Below are 14213 nucleotides of genomic sequence, written 5' to 3'. Positions count from 1 at the left end.
TGATAAATGTTTTCGTGTCAGTATTAAGACAGTAATATTATCACCTCTTTTATACATAGCAACGCCAAACTAATTTCTGATTTTAAAAGAGAAACATGCAAAAAATCTTCTGACAAGAACAGTCGAGGTAAGACTCCTAATGGTGAAGTATTCTTTGTGGTCCTACCAGACATACAGTAAGACTAAGAAAGTTTTGCTATTGAAAGAGCTGTTAAAAAATGTGTATATTGCATGTATATTTTTTCTTTCTTAGTTAATGTTTTTCTTAATAGTCTAGCATTCAGAATTATTATAAAAGTTAATTGTAGGTAATTTAAAATCTGAGAGAGTATTGTGTGAAAAGAAACTCATTGATCTAGTCATGACCTCTACAATTCCATATGATATTTTTGTCAATAAGAAAAACGATTTTTAAGTTACTATGTTGTATGTTTCTTGTATCATCACCTTGCAACAAGTTGGACTTGTTGTAAACATGAAAATTTGTTTAAATTTTCCAGCAAATGGATTACATGTAGTGAATGAATTCTTGTTACTACATAGTGGTTTGTCTCACCGTAATGTAACTCACACTGGGAGCTCCACAATACCTTCCTAGTCCCATAAACAAATGGCAAACAATAAGAACTGCAAAACTTAGCCAGTGTGAAGGAAGGGCAGTGAGACTGTTTTTGAAAGGTATCTCCTATTACAAGTCAGTAAAGCTGTGCCTTGTTGAGAAGCATGGTTATTTTCCATGTGGATATGCCACCAAGGTCTCACTATTATCACCTTTTTTCCTCATAAGTCAAAACAGAGTGAGACGTGTTGACCTCATTAGAAGAAGATGTTTTCTTCTGTTAGTTGGATAGTTGCCATGACAGTGTAATTTCTCTAGAACAAGATGCTCCGTAGCCATTAGTCAAAAGATAATCATAATAAATGTTCCCATAGCCTAACTTAGGACTCTAACAATTATAATAAAAGTACAGAAAAGTTTCACAATGACAAAAACGCTATTTACTCACTGGATGTGGCACCTTGTGCATTGTGCAATCTGAAATGTCCGAGGACCCCTTTAACTTAGTGGACCTCTATCAAAGCGCTTGTGTCGGTGGTTTTGCAAGTTATAGGAAACACACAGATGAAACGGAATTTGTCCTTATTGTGCCCCTAATACTTTAGAGCTGTCCCTGGTTTATTTCTTAGTTTCTTCAAACAGAATTTTCAAGGGCAATGTTTTCATTCACTTATTTATTTGCCTCTGCAGCAGTTTGCTATGTAACCTTCAGGTGTCTTTTAGGTACTAAGTGTCATTTTGATGTTGCAGAAGACAAGCGTTTTAAAACCACGTCCCTACCCTCCAAGAGCTTGTTCTTATCATTGTCATTTCTATTATTTACTGTACTTTACACAGTGCTTACTAGGTGCCAGGGCCCACTGAGAGCTCATCATTATCATTACTGTTTTTCATTGGGTGTGTAGTATGAGATCTGACATTTAAGTTCGAGAACTTGCCACCGTGCACTTACATTGGCAGCACTGTACAAACAGCTCAGTAAGGTTTCATAACCTTGGTATACCGGTGTCTCATAGTTGCGTTCGTGTAGATGTGTGGCAGTGTCTCGCTGAGTGGCACTCATTATTGTTGTTGCATGTTTTTGTGTGCATTGCGAGGCTGTCTGAGCTTGAATTAGAGCTATGACCAAACATTAAATTTCGTGCTACACTTGGCAAGAGTGGAAGTGAAATCAGGGATAGTATGTTAGTCCAGGTTCATGGAGATAATGTCATGAAGAAAACGGCCGTGTACAAATGGATTAAACATTTTTCTGAGGGGAAAGATTGTGTCACTGATGAAGAGACGTCACGGTGGCCAGTAACGACCAGAACTGAGGAAAGCATTGCAAAAATTCATCGAATTGTGAGTCAACATCATTGGCTGCCTGTGAGAAGCAGAGCAAACCCATTAAATGTTAGAAGAAAACAACCTCAACATTTGGCCCTCTATTCATGGCTGTTGCATGATGGCATCGCATCAGCTCACATGGCACCATCTGTGAGAGAGGTTTTAGCCAGTAAACAAATAACTGTATTGACACAACCACCCTACTCACCTGATCTGGCCCCCAATGACTTCCTTCTTTACCTGAAGATAAAGGAAATACTAAAAGGAACACATTTTGATGACATTCAGGATATCAAGGGTAATACGACAACAGCTCTGATGGCCATTCTAGGTAAAGAGTTCCAAAATTGCTTCACAGAGTAGACTAGGTGCTGGCGTTGGTGCAGAGCTTCCCAAGGGGTGTACTTCAAAGGTGACCATAGTGATCTTCAGCAGTGAGGTATGCAGCACTTTTTCTAGGATGAGTTCGTGAACCTAATTGTTCAGACCTCGTGGGCCAGACACTTGATGTCCATGATGACGATTTCGGTTATAAAAATCTGGGTAGGATTTAAGGGAAGTATGCAGCGTGAGTGGGAGTTGTCCAGATAAAGAGGCAGAAGGACCATGTTGGGCAGGGGAACCAATAACCAAGAGTACAGGTTTGGCAGAAGGAACTGCAGACATAGGCTAAGATACACAGTGAACTCTGCAGGATTTATGAGCAGTTCAGTTTTGATGCTATAAAAAGCGTGCTGTGGGAATGGTTGAGAAGGTGGTGAATACCTAGGTAAGGGAAGCTTAGGAAAGTCTTTAGTTCTAGAGAAAGGAGTAGCTCTTATCCTGCAGGCCTTGGGAAATATATTAGTTAGAATGTTTTAGCTGCAGGTAATAGGTGACCTAATTAGCAGTGGTTGCAACAGGAGGAACCAGGATGGTTTTGGTGGGTCTGTGATGCCATCAGGATCCCTGATGTTATCCCTGTTTCAGTTGTGAGGTCGTCAGTGTTTTGTTTAAGTCTCATTTGCCTGCTGGTTAATTAGCAATGGCTCCAAGCATCATATTCTCACATTACCATATCCAAAGTCTGAAGTACTGCGTTTCTGTAGGTGTTTCTATTGTCTTTTTATGTTTTATTAATATATAGTTGGCATACAACATTATACCAGTTCAGGTGTACAACATAGTGATTTGACATTGATATACCTTGCGAGGTGATCACCACAATATGTCTGTAAGCATCTATCACCCTTCAAAGTGACTGCAATATTATTGATATTTTCCCTGTGCTGTTAACTACATCCCTGTGGCTTAGATGTTTCATCACTGGCAGTTTGTACTTCTCTTTCACTTTCTTTTTCATTCATCGCTTCAACTCCCTCTCACCTGGGAACAATCAAGTTGCTTCATAGTAGCTATGGGTCTGTTTCTGGTTTGTTTGTTCTGCTTTTTTAGGTTCCACATATAAATGAGATGATGAGGTATTTGTCTTTCTCTGTCTTCTTTCACTTCACATAATACCTCTAAGAACTTCCATATTGTTGCAAAGGGCAAGATTTCATCTTTTGTGGATGAGTTATTATTATATCAGTTATATTATGGATGAGTTAATTATTCTAATATCAGTTATAGTATTACTGTCCACACCCCCCCCACAGACACACATATCAAATCCTTTTCATCCATTCATCTCTCGAAGGTCACCTACGTTGCTTCCGTATCCTGGCTATTATATAGACTGCTGCAGCGAACATAGAGGTGCAGATATCTTTTCAAATTAGTGCTTTGGTTTTCTTTGGACAAATACCCAGAAGTAGAATTACAGGGTCTCATGGCAGTTCTAGTTTTAATTTTTTGAGGAATCTCCATACTGTTTCCCACAGTGAATATAACAATTTACAAATCCCAAAACAGTGCCGGCTCTGTTTTCCCTTTCCTCCACTTCCTTGCCGACATTTGTCATATGGGGCCATGTTGATGATAGCCACCTGACAGTTATGAGGTGGTGCTGCACTGTGGTTTTGATTTGAGTTGCCCTGATAATCAGTGATGTTCAGCTATGTGATTCTTTTAAATAGGAAGAAAACTGAGAGGCTGCCCGTAGATCCCTTAACATTTACAGGCTGGGGTGCGGCACAGGCTGGTTCCCACACCAGTTAGTGGTAAAGCAGTCACTGATTAGCTCAGTATAATCATTTTTCTTTGTGGAGCTGGAGAGAGGCCATGTTCTTTGTGTATTGGCACAGGAAATATCCACACAGAGTTGTGGTTCTCCAGGGAGAATGAAGACGAAGAAATGGCAAGTGGGCAGGGACTCAGCAGTGGTTACTGCAGGGATCATGGGAGAGTTTTGAGCAGACGAGGAACAAGATGAGGTGGCATTCGGACACTCTGGTTGTGGTATAAAGCGGGGACCAGCAAGCTTATTCTGTAAAGGGCCTGATTTGAGGCCATATGGTCTCCGTCATACCTACTCAAATCTGCCATTATGGTGTGAAAGCAGTCGTGGGCCACGTGAATGGGCAAGACTGTGCTGCAGTAAGCTTTACTTACAGAAGCTGATGGCAGGTTGCAGTTTGCTGGCCCCTCGCATAGAGGATAGATTGAAGAAAAGCGCCTAAAAATAACTGGCAGACAAAGGAAGCTTTTACTTCCTTGGACTAGTATCAGTCCACTGTGATGTTTTCACCCATCCATTATGAATGGAAAAAAAAAGTCAGGAAGGTTAATTTATTCAATTTAATATGTTGGTCTTTGCTGGCTTATGTCTTTCTCATTTGTTTTGCTGAAAAGAAATCCTGTTCATTTAGGAAGTAACAATAACAGGCGGTGGTGTTTCATTTTTTTCCCCAGCGAAAGCCATCTGCTCAGAGCCCCTGTTTGACTAGGGCAGTGGCTGTGGCAAAAGAAAGTAGAGCCTGGAGAGTGTTATGGTTAATACGGATTAGTGATGATTGCATGTAAAAAGTTAGTGGGGAGTGAGAAACTCAGATGATTCCTAGGTTTCCAGATTGTGCACTAGCATTTCAATGGGACATGAGAAGAGTGACTAGGACATTATCAGATGGAGAGAGAAGAGCAGCAGGTCAACAGGGAAGACACTTTTTTCTCTGAACGTTGAGTTTCCTGGTACATCCATGGGTAACTCATCCTCCATGTTGGATATCACTTTTTGTTCCATTTTTCACTTATTCTGTTAACCACTGCCTTTTCATACGAGAGCTATGTTTTTAGTTTTATAAGAAATAAAGAAGCTTAGAAACCAAAGGAACTCTATTATCAGTGCACATTATTATACTACAAGTGATAGTTATATGTTTTTCTGTAATTATCCCAGTGACTTGACCGATTCATAACTATTATAAAAACAGTTTTCTGCCTAGTTGCAGAAAATTGACAATGAGATCTCTCCATTTTCTCTCTAGGAACTGATTCAAGATGTTGCCATTAGGATGTTCTATTTTTTATTCTGATTAAAATAGGACGGTTGCTTGTTTTACAGTATTTTCTGACATCATTCCGTTTATCCCCTTTACGCCTTTATTCAAATATGTCCAGCTCTACAGGAATCTGCAAAAGAAGAATCAAGGAAAACAAATTTATCGACAGGTAATCTGCAAAATCTCCTTCTGACCTTAGTCATGCAGAAAACATCCACCCAAAGAATGAAAAATTCATATAATGCAATTTATTAGAGGTTCTTAACACCACAGTTAGGTTTGGTTATTCACTAGAGCACTTTACAGGCCTCATCCTGTAGTAGTGCTCACACCTGTGATTTATTACAGTGAAAGCAAAATCAGCAGAGAGAAAAGGTGTATGTGACAGAGTCTGGAGGGAACCAGGTGCAAGTTTCCAAGACTCATGTCCTGTGCAGTTAGCAGGATGTGCTTAATTCCTCCACTGTGAAATTCTGGCACCACCCGTGTAATGCTGTCTAGTGGTACCACAGTCTCATGAGACTCAGTGCCTAATGCTTTCATGGCACGCCAGTCACATAGGCAGCGTCCCCCTAGCAAGTACCAACATTCCTGATTCCCAGAAGGAAAGCGAGTGTTCAGCATTAACCACCTTGTTTGTACAAGCAGTTCAGGCACCGTGAGCCACACTTAGTTAGGGAATGGCGGGAACCCTCCCCATATGCAGGTTTCCAGACACCAGACAAGGGCCAGCCGTCCAAGTAGGACTTTCAAAGGATAGCAGTCAGGCCTGCTGTGTGAAATCTTTTCTGCACAACAGTTATAGGCCTGACTTAATTTTGGGTGTTGCTTAAAATATTAACAGCAAGTAATATGGTGACGCGCCTTGGTAATGGTTTCAGTTGTATCATCCATTAAAAATTGCAATGCTGGTTACTTTTTTGCCTTTTGGTGAGTATTTCACAGGTGTTTGTACATACATTACTATGGCAATAACCATGGCAATTATAATCTTTTTGTGTGATTAATGTTTCAGTATAGATTTTCAATAAAATCAGCATAATGCTTTCTGGTTTAAAATTAGAATAAAAGTTGTCCTTTAAGTGTGGGGATGATTCCATTTTGATTCACTTGGCACTACATCTATACACCATGATAAAGCGAGATGTTCATTCACATTTATCAGTTATTTTCTTGTGTAAGTATTCCAAAAATGATTTGCTTTGTTTATGGAGTTTCATATGCTTCATTCAGTTGGGTGAATAATCATATTCTGATACTGGATCTTTATGTTCATTTTCAAGGTGACTGTGTTTTGAAAATAGCATTAATGTGTTCATATCTGCTAATAGCAGGTTCAGTAGAAAACTTTTTCTTTTTCTTTAATTAGTAAGCCTTCGTTATTAGAGCAGGTTTAGGTTCAGGGCAAAATTGAGTGAAGAGTACAGAAAGTCCCCTCAAAGCCCGTGTCCCTGTACACACAGAGCCTCCCTCACTGTTGACACCCTGCACCCGAGTGGTACTTTTACGATGATCGATGAACTGCACTGACTCAACATTACCACTCACAGCCCACACTTTACATTAGAGTTCACTCTTGCTGTTGTACAATCTGTGGGGTTTGACAAACGTATAAGGACGTCTCCATCCTTCCAGTATCACACAGAATAGATTCACTCCTAGATACCCTCTGTGGCGTTTCCTCAGCCCTCTCCTCTCCCCAACCTCTGGAAACCACTTGTTTTTTTACTGCCTCTCTAGTTTTGCTTTTTTCTGAATATCGTATAGTTGGAATTATACAGTGGCCAACTTTTCGAATGTTTAAAAAATTAAAACTCCAGGGTCATTGAATGTAGTTATTCAAGATAACTTCTCTGTCTTTCGGGGGGTTTTTGTTTGGTTGCTCTTATTCACTGGCTGAGAATCTGGTGACATATGACTTACAAGCTAAAAAAACACGCTATCTATACACATTTGCCACTATGGGGAGGGCTGACAAAAATGGCATCACACGCTGCTTGCTGCACAGCAATAACTCTTTGGACCTTCCTGCTCTATAAGGTAGGACAAGATAGACTCTCTAGCAATGGAGGGAACAATCTCAGAGGTTACACTTGATAAAACTGGAATCACAACGTCTTTCATACTTACCCTGCAATTGGAGAGATGGCGAGAAAGCATCTGTTTCCTGTGTTTGCCGCTGCAAAGTAGACTGCCTCTTGACTAAGCTGCTAATGACGGGGTGTTTCATCCTAAACTGAACACCCTTGACTGAAGAGCGGCACAAGCGGTACTGTGTACGAGCAAAACAAGTCTTCTAAGTGCTCTTCATGACAGAAGTCCAGAAAAATCATGCTATTTAAATTTGCCCTTGTTAGTTTATGACAATAATTTTACTACTGATACCGTTTTCGTTCACTCTGATGGGTTTGGTTAGGATTACAATCATTGCAAGTAGCACTTGACTTGTAGCTATCCCATTTTTGCACATCCCGTTCTTTTTTCTTTCATTTGATATAAATATATACTTTCATGCACACATATATGTACCTGTATATGTGTTTTTATGTGTACGTATATATGAATACACACACACACACACACACACACACACACACACACACACATATAGGAGAAGAAGTAGAAGTTCTTCATATATTAATTTCCTACCAATCATATCATTAATATTCACTTTACTATAGTCTTCAGGGGTTGTCCCAAAGAAATATTTTCCATAACTTCAGTCTGATAGTTTTAAAGTTCTGTGTTTTTCTATTGTAAATTTACAATGTATTTGAATTTTTTCTTTAATAGTGGATGAGTGTTCTGAAGGAGACCCTTCAAGCAGGTAGGTTTTTATGGATTTTTCAAACTCACATGTTAACTGAGAGTGCAGAGAGAAGCGAGTAACCTTTACTGAGTGTTCTGCTCTGGGCGAGACCCTATACTATGTGCCTAACGTTGGTTGTCTCAGGTCCTCGGCACAGTAGCTGTGCACAGTAGCTGTGCACAGTAGCTGTGCTGTTCAGCCTAGTTTTTATTCATTAGACGAGTGTGGTTCCGGGACGTGTATTAATTGACTCCTGGTTCCATAGTTACCAAGTGGCTGACCTGTGATGTGACCTTCAGTCTGCTTGGCTTCCAAGTCCGTTCTCTTGTCCCTCAGCCTGTACTGAGAAGTGCCTGGGCTGGCGTGGATTCAAGGTTCAGGTGCAAGTCAGGTGGACTCAGAGAGTCCCGTTTAGTGATGTGTTAACGCTGATTTAGAAGTTTCCTACCAAGCCCAGTTAGCCCAAGCTCTTGTCTTAATGTACTTGACAATTTCAGCAGTCACGAGAGCCTTCTTTTTACCATCAGTGTTTAGGCCAGGTCTCAGTTAGCTGTGGCCACAGAACCACAGGCTGTACATAAGCAAGACCTAATCAGGCAAGTGTTTTCAGGTATAATGCGATGTACCTTCTTGGGACGAATCTTTGTTCTGTAAGTGAAGAACATCTCGGTATAGACCATGTTGTGTTAATTCAGCACAAATTGAGAGGGTATTTCTAATTGATTTCTCTACTTACAGAATCCCCAGCCTTTGTTTCCCTTCTGGCTGATACCTTTCCCTTGTTCTAGGAAGTTTTTTTTTCTTTTTTTTCCTAAAGTCTTTCTTCCTTCTTCCATGAGTCTTCTTCATTTTATACTTTTTCTCTGCTGTTCTCAGGGGTTTTTGTTGTTGTTGATCTGTTGTTTTATTCCACTTCTGCTAGCTAAGTATTCTCCATTTTTCTAGACGGAATCAAAAGTACATAGAATTCCAGGGTTTTAACGAATGTTAGCAATTAATTATTCAAAACACCCAGCAGTTCTTCATTCTGCCATGAATGTTTTGGTCAAGTGGTTATTCACATGGAAAGTTTGAAACTCCAAGCGATTCTGTGACTTATTTGAGTACAGTGAGTGATGAAATGAGATTCAGTGTAGGTTTCTAAGCCCAGTACACGTCCTTCTTTATCATCCTTTAGGTGAGTGTTTTAATAATGGAAAGGTCTAGTGAATGCAGTGGAAGAGGATAAGACTGGAATTAGCAAGGGAATCCAAGTTTTAAAAGGAACAATACTGGTTGGGATAGGAATAAGGCTTTTAGAATAGAGATCAGATAAGGGAAAAGAGATGAGAATAGTAGGCTATGACAATTTAAAGAGATATTACAAGAAGGAAGGACAAAGGATGTTGGTAGTTTTCTGAAAAAGCAGATTAACATAAGGTTTTCAAGGACATTCTGTACAGGTTGCTGCTTTTCTGTTTCTTGAATTGGAGGAACCAGCCTAATTTAAGAATTTATGAAAACATATTAAAGTATCTGAGCCCCTGGAAACATTCTCTTTATAGCAAATAAGAATGTGGTATCATCCACCTGAACCCCAACTTAGGGAGGTGGGCTTATGTCCCCTCGAGTCCTAAGGCACTGGAGATTGCCGAACTACATAGATCTATGGCCCAAGGCAGGTGTCTCGTCACCTCCACCTCTTTTCCCAACGCGCTGATGTCCTTCCCATATATATGGAGTGTTGGGCAGAGGGAGGACTGATTGTGAAAACAGTAATGGACTTGGGTAGGTGGTAACATGCCTGTGTTGGGCGTGGATGACTGAGGCTCCATTTAGCTTATTTTCCAGGAACAGGGAAATAGAGAACTCCTACTGTGGGTCATTTGAGCCCATTCTTGTTTCAGGAGTCTATGCCTTCGTAGGCTAAAATTTTCAAGGTTGGAGATTGCCAGGACGCTGTGAGGACAAGTGATCTGGGAGTGGGAAGGCTAAAAACATACATATTTGTTCTTGAACTTTTGTACGTGTAACTTGCAAACATTATAAACACTTCAGGGAACTCACCGTAGTGTTTTTGAGTGAAAAGAAGGAATAGGGTAAGTTTAGTAACTGCTTTCTATGTTAAAGAACCAAGATTGCTATTTTAGACTGACACAGATTAGTCCTTGAACCAGGGACAGACAATGGAGAAGGGACAGTGTATCTTTCTACCTTGATTTAGGTCATCGGTTTTGTCCCAGTTCAGGTTCCAGTAATATCAGCTATTAATTGGGTTTTCAATTCAGCCTCAGGACTTGTGGTGAAAGCAAAGTAATCTCAGGCATTGACAATAAATTGGCTGTCATTCTTTGTTATGGAAACTTAGTGTGTATCTTCATTAAATATTGCATGAGTTGGGAGTGTTGGAGGCAGAAATAGATAACTAATAGCTTGTCTAAAACAGAGTCCACATTTTAATTAAATCAAGCAAGAAACTTCATTTAATATGGAAATAGCTGACCTTTTACTTTTTTTGTTGGTTTTGTAAAGAAATGAACTCACTTATTTTTTTGTGTATCTTCACCCTAAAGTCTTACCCGCAAACCTGGCACTAATGATTCAACGTCTATATCAACTGATGGACTCTTCAGTGTAGATACCGAGGTAAAATGCTCCTTTGTGGAATTAACTATTTTGCTCTGAATTTAGTTTTGTGTAGCACTTACTTGTAAAATTTAGTAGTGGTCCACCTATCATTGTTTTATGTTTGTAATGGAAAATTGGTCAGCGTGAACCATTTTATGACATGTGAGCATTTGAGGCTTTTTTTTTTTTTAACTTTAGGAAGTATTGAACATGGGAGCTGTAAAAAAGAAGGGTCTGGGAAATATATAGTGATAGGACAATTATATTGGGAGGTATCCCACAGTGATGGAGATATGCAATTTGGTTACGGATTAGGATTCTTAATATATCTTTTACATTATTCCAACATGACTTTCATAATACTCGTGCCTAAATGAAATCTTTGATGGATTCAATTACATATTGTCATAGTCATGTAATCTTCCTGGTACCTTTCAGTTTTAAAACTATATAGCATATAACATACACTTCTTTTTTTGTTACACTTTGTATTTTGGTATCATATAGTTGTTAGGAGCCAGTGTTTTCTCTATTTTGTTTTCTTGTGCTTTTTAGTTATATTCAGTTGAAATTGAATAATATTTTGTATAAGTTTCAGATATACTGGGTTCATAATTTAGGCTAAAATAATAGTAGAAATTGTGACAATTTAGAATTCAAGTTCTCTTTCTTAAACCCCATATTGTAAAGGGATTCCACTATGTTCTAAATCATTGCATTATGACTATATTTAAATGTCTTCCTCTAATTGAGGAGTACATGTTTTGCATAAAATAATAACCAATTTTAGAAGCAGACATTCTTAAGAACCATATAGTAATATACCAATTTTCAGAAATTTTTTTGTTTTTTAAATGTAAAGTTTTTCATTTATGTTAGAGTTGACATTGAATATTATGTCAACTTCAGGTGTACAGCATAGTGGTTAGGCATTCATATAATGTATAAACTGGTACCCCGATTAGTCTGGTATCCCTGACAGCATACTTAGTTGTTACAATCTTATTTACTATATTTTTTGTACTGTAACTGACATGTTCATAACTATTTTATATCTGTCAATTTATACTCCTTAATCCTTTTACCTTTTCAAGCATTCCCCCAACAATCCTCGAACTGGGCAACGATCAGTTAGTTCTCTGCACTTAAGAGTTTGTTTCTCTTTTCTATGTAAACTTTTTTTTTTAGATATCACAAATAAGTGAAATAATGTGATATTTGTCTTTCTCTGTCTGACTTATTTCACTTTGAATGATACCGTCTAGGTCCACGCACGTTGTCACAGCTTGTAAGATTTTATTCTTTGTTACAGCCAAGTAGTATGTTGTTGTATCTATGTACCACTTCTTCTTTATCCAAGACGATGGATACTTCGGTTGCTCCTTTATCTGGACTATTGAAAATAATGTGCCAAGTACCACACAGATGCACAGATGTTTTCAAATCAGTGTTTTGGATTTCTGTGGAGAAAAACCCAGAAGTGGGGCTGCTGTGCCACGTGGTAGTTCTATTTTCAAATTTTTGAGGAACTTCCATATTGTTTTCCATTGTGGCTGGCCGGGTTTGCAGTCTCACCAACAGTGCGCGGGGCTTCCCTTCACATCCTCAGCAACAGTTGTTGTTTGTTGATTTATTGATGATGGCGATTCTGACAGTTGTGAGGTGATAACTCTTTGTGTTTTTAATTTGCATTGCTCTAATGATTAGTGGCACTGAGCATGTTTTCGTATGTCTCTTGGCTGTCTGTGTGACCTCTTTGGAGAAAAGTCTATTCAGGTACTTTTCTGATTTTTTAATTGCATTGTTTGTCTATTAAAGGTGTTGCGTTTTATGAGTTCCTTTCATGTTTTGGATGTCAACCCTTTATCAAATATATCGTTGGCAAATCTCTTCTCCATTCATCTGGTCGTGTTTTCATTTTGTGATGGTTTCCCTTGCCTTGCAAAAAAATTTAAGTTTGATGTCATATTTATGGGTCTTGTAGTTCTATCCATTCAGCCACCTTATGTCTTGACTGGAACATTTAACCTATTTACATTTAAATAATTATTTATAGGCATGTGATTATTGCCATTTTATTATTCATATTTCTTCTCCTCCTCTTCGTCCTCATCCTCCTCCTTCTCCTCCTCTTTCTGTTCTTCTTCTTCTTCTCCTTCTTCTTCTTCTTCTTCTTCTTCTTCTTCTTCTTCTTCTTCTTCTTCTTCTTCTTCTTCTTCTTCTTCTTCTTCTTCTTCTTCTCCTTCTTCCCCTTCCCCTTCCCTTTTTCGTCTCCTTCTCCTTCTCCTTCTACTTCTTCATCCCTCCTCCTCCTCCTCCTCCTCCTCCTCCTCCTCCTCCTCCTCCTTTTCCTCCTCCTCCTTCTTCGTGTCACATTTCTTGTAATACTGGTTTGTTAGTGTTGAACTCCATCATCTTTTTCTCTGGAAAGTCTTTACCTCTCCATTGATTCTAAATGAGAGCCTAGCTGGATACAGTACTCTTAGTCGAAGATCATTGCTTTTCATCACTTTCAATATTTGCCAATCCCTCTGGCCTGCAAATTTTCTGTTGAGAGATCAGCTGACAGTCTTATGGGAGCTCCATTGTACATGACTAACTACTTTTCTCTTGATGGTTTTAATATCTTCTCTGTGTCCTTACCCTTTGGCATTTTAATTATAATATGTTTTCGTGTGGGCCTGTTTGGGTTCATTTTGTTTGGAACTCTTTGTGTTTCCTGCGCTTGTGTGTCTATTTCCTTCTCCAGGTCAAGAAAGTTTTCCATCATTGTGTAATCCAAAAGGTTTTCAATTCCTCTCTCTCTCTCTCTCTCTCTCTCTCTCTCTCTCTCTCTCTCTCTCTCTCTCTCTCTCTCTCTCCTTCTCTCTCTCTCTCTCCTCTCCTTTTGATAGCCTTACGAATGTTGTTATACTTGATATTGTCCCAGAGGTCCCTTAAAGTATTCTCTGTCTTTATTTATCTTTTACTTATATTCATTTTTTTTCTCTTCTGATTGGGTGTTTTCTGCTACCGTGTCTACCAAATCACTATTTGAACCTCTGCTTCACCAAACGTGCCTTCTTTGATTTGGTTCTGAAACTGCAGCGGTATCTCCATCCCACTCTCAGTGTTCCAGGCTTACCCCATTCCTTTGCGGCCTCACTTGCAATATGTTCTTTCATCCTCAGGCTTTTGCTCGCGCTGCCCTTCTGGAATCCCCGTCACACCTTCCCTCAGCACCTTGCATAACTGTCAAGATGCAGCCCTATCTTTGCCGCATCTGCTGAGCTTCCCTGGTGCAACTGACTGTTGTCTCTTGTGCCCTTACGATACTTGACTCATGTGGGCTGTTGAAGTGGAGAGCGGTACTTTTCTGCTCTTATTTTTTCATGTGTTATATTATCTCTACTCGTACTAGCGTGTAGGACAGAATGTCTCATTTATATTTCCAGCTTCCCCTGGGGCTGTGCCTATGATTTGATGGCTACAGTAGAGTCTTTTGTCTTGT

The 14213-nt window shown here is 39.3% G+C and overlaps 1 long non-coding RNA gene across 1 annotated transcript; it reads left to right on the top strand.

The window, feature by feature from the left end:
- Positions 1-90: 90 nt before the first annotated feature.
- LOC148756421 (uncharacterized) lies at positions 91-10715 on the top strand. Its single transcript, XR_016022827.1, has 4 exons — positions 91-127; positions 5426-5476; positions 8101-8134; positions 10669-10715. It is a non-coding gene; the product is annotated as an uncharacterized LOC148756421 (long non-coding RNA).
- The last annotated feature ends 3498 nt before the right edge of the window (positions 10716-14213 follow it).

Source organism: Rhinolophus sinicus, chromosome 12 (genome assembly GCF_057876585.1).
Source record: "Rhinolophus sinicus isolate RSI-liver-muscle chromosome 12, RSI-T2T, whole genome shotgun sequence".
Taxonomy (NCBI): Eukaryota; Metazoa; Chordata; class Mammalia; order Chiroptera; family Rhinolophidae; genus Rhinolophus; species Rhinolophus sinicus.
This window is presented reverse-complemented; position numbering and strand designations above follow the sequence as displayed.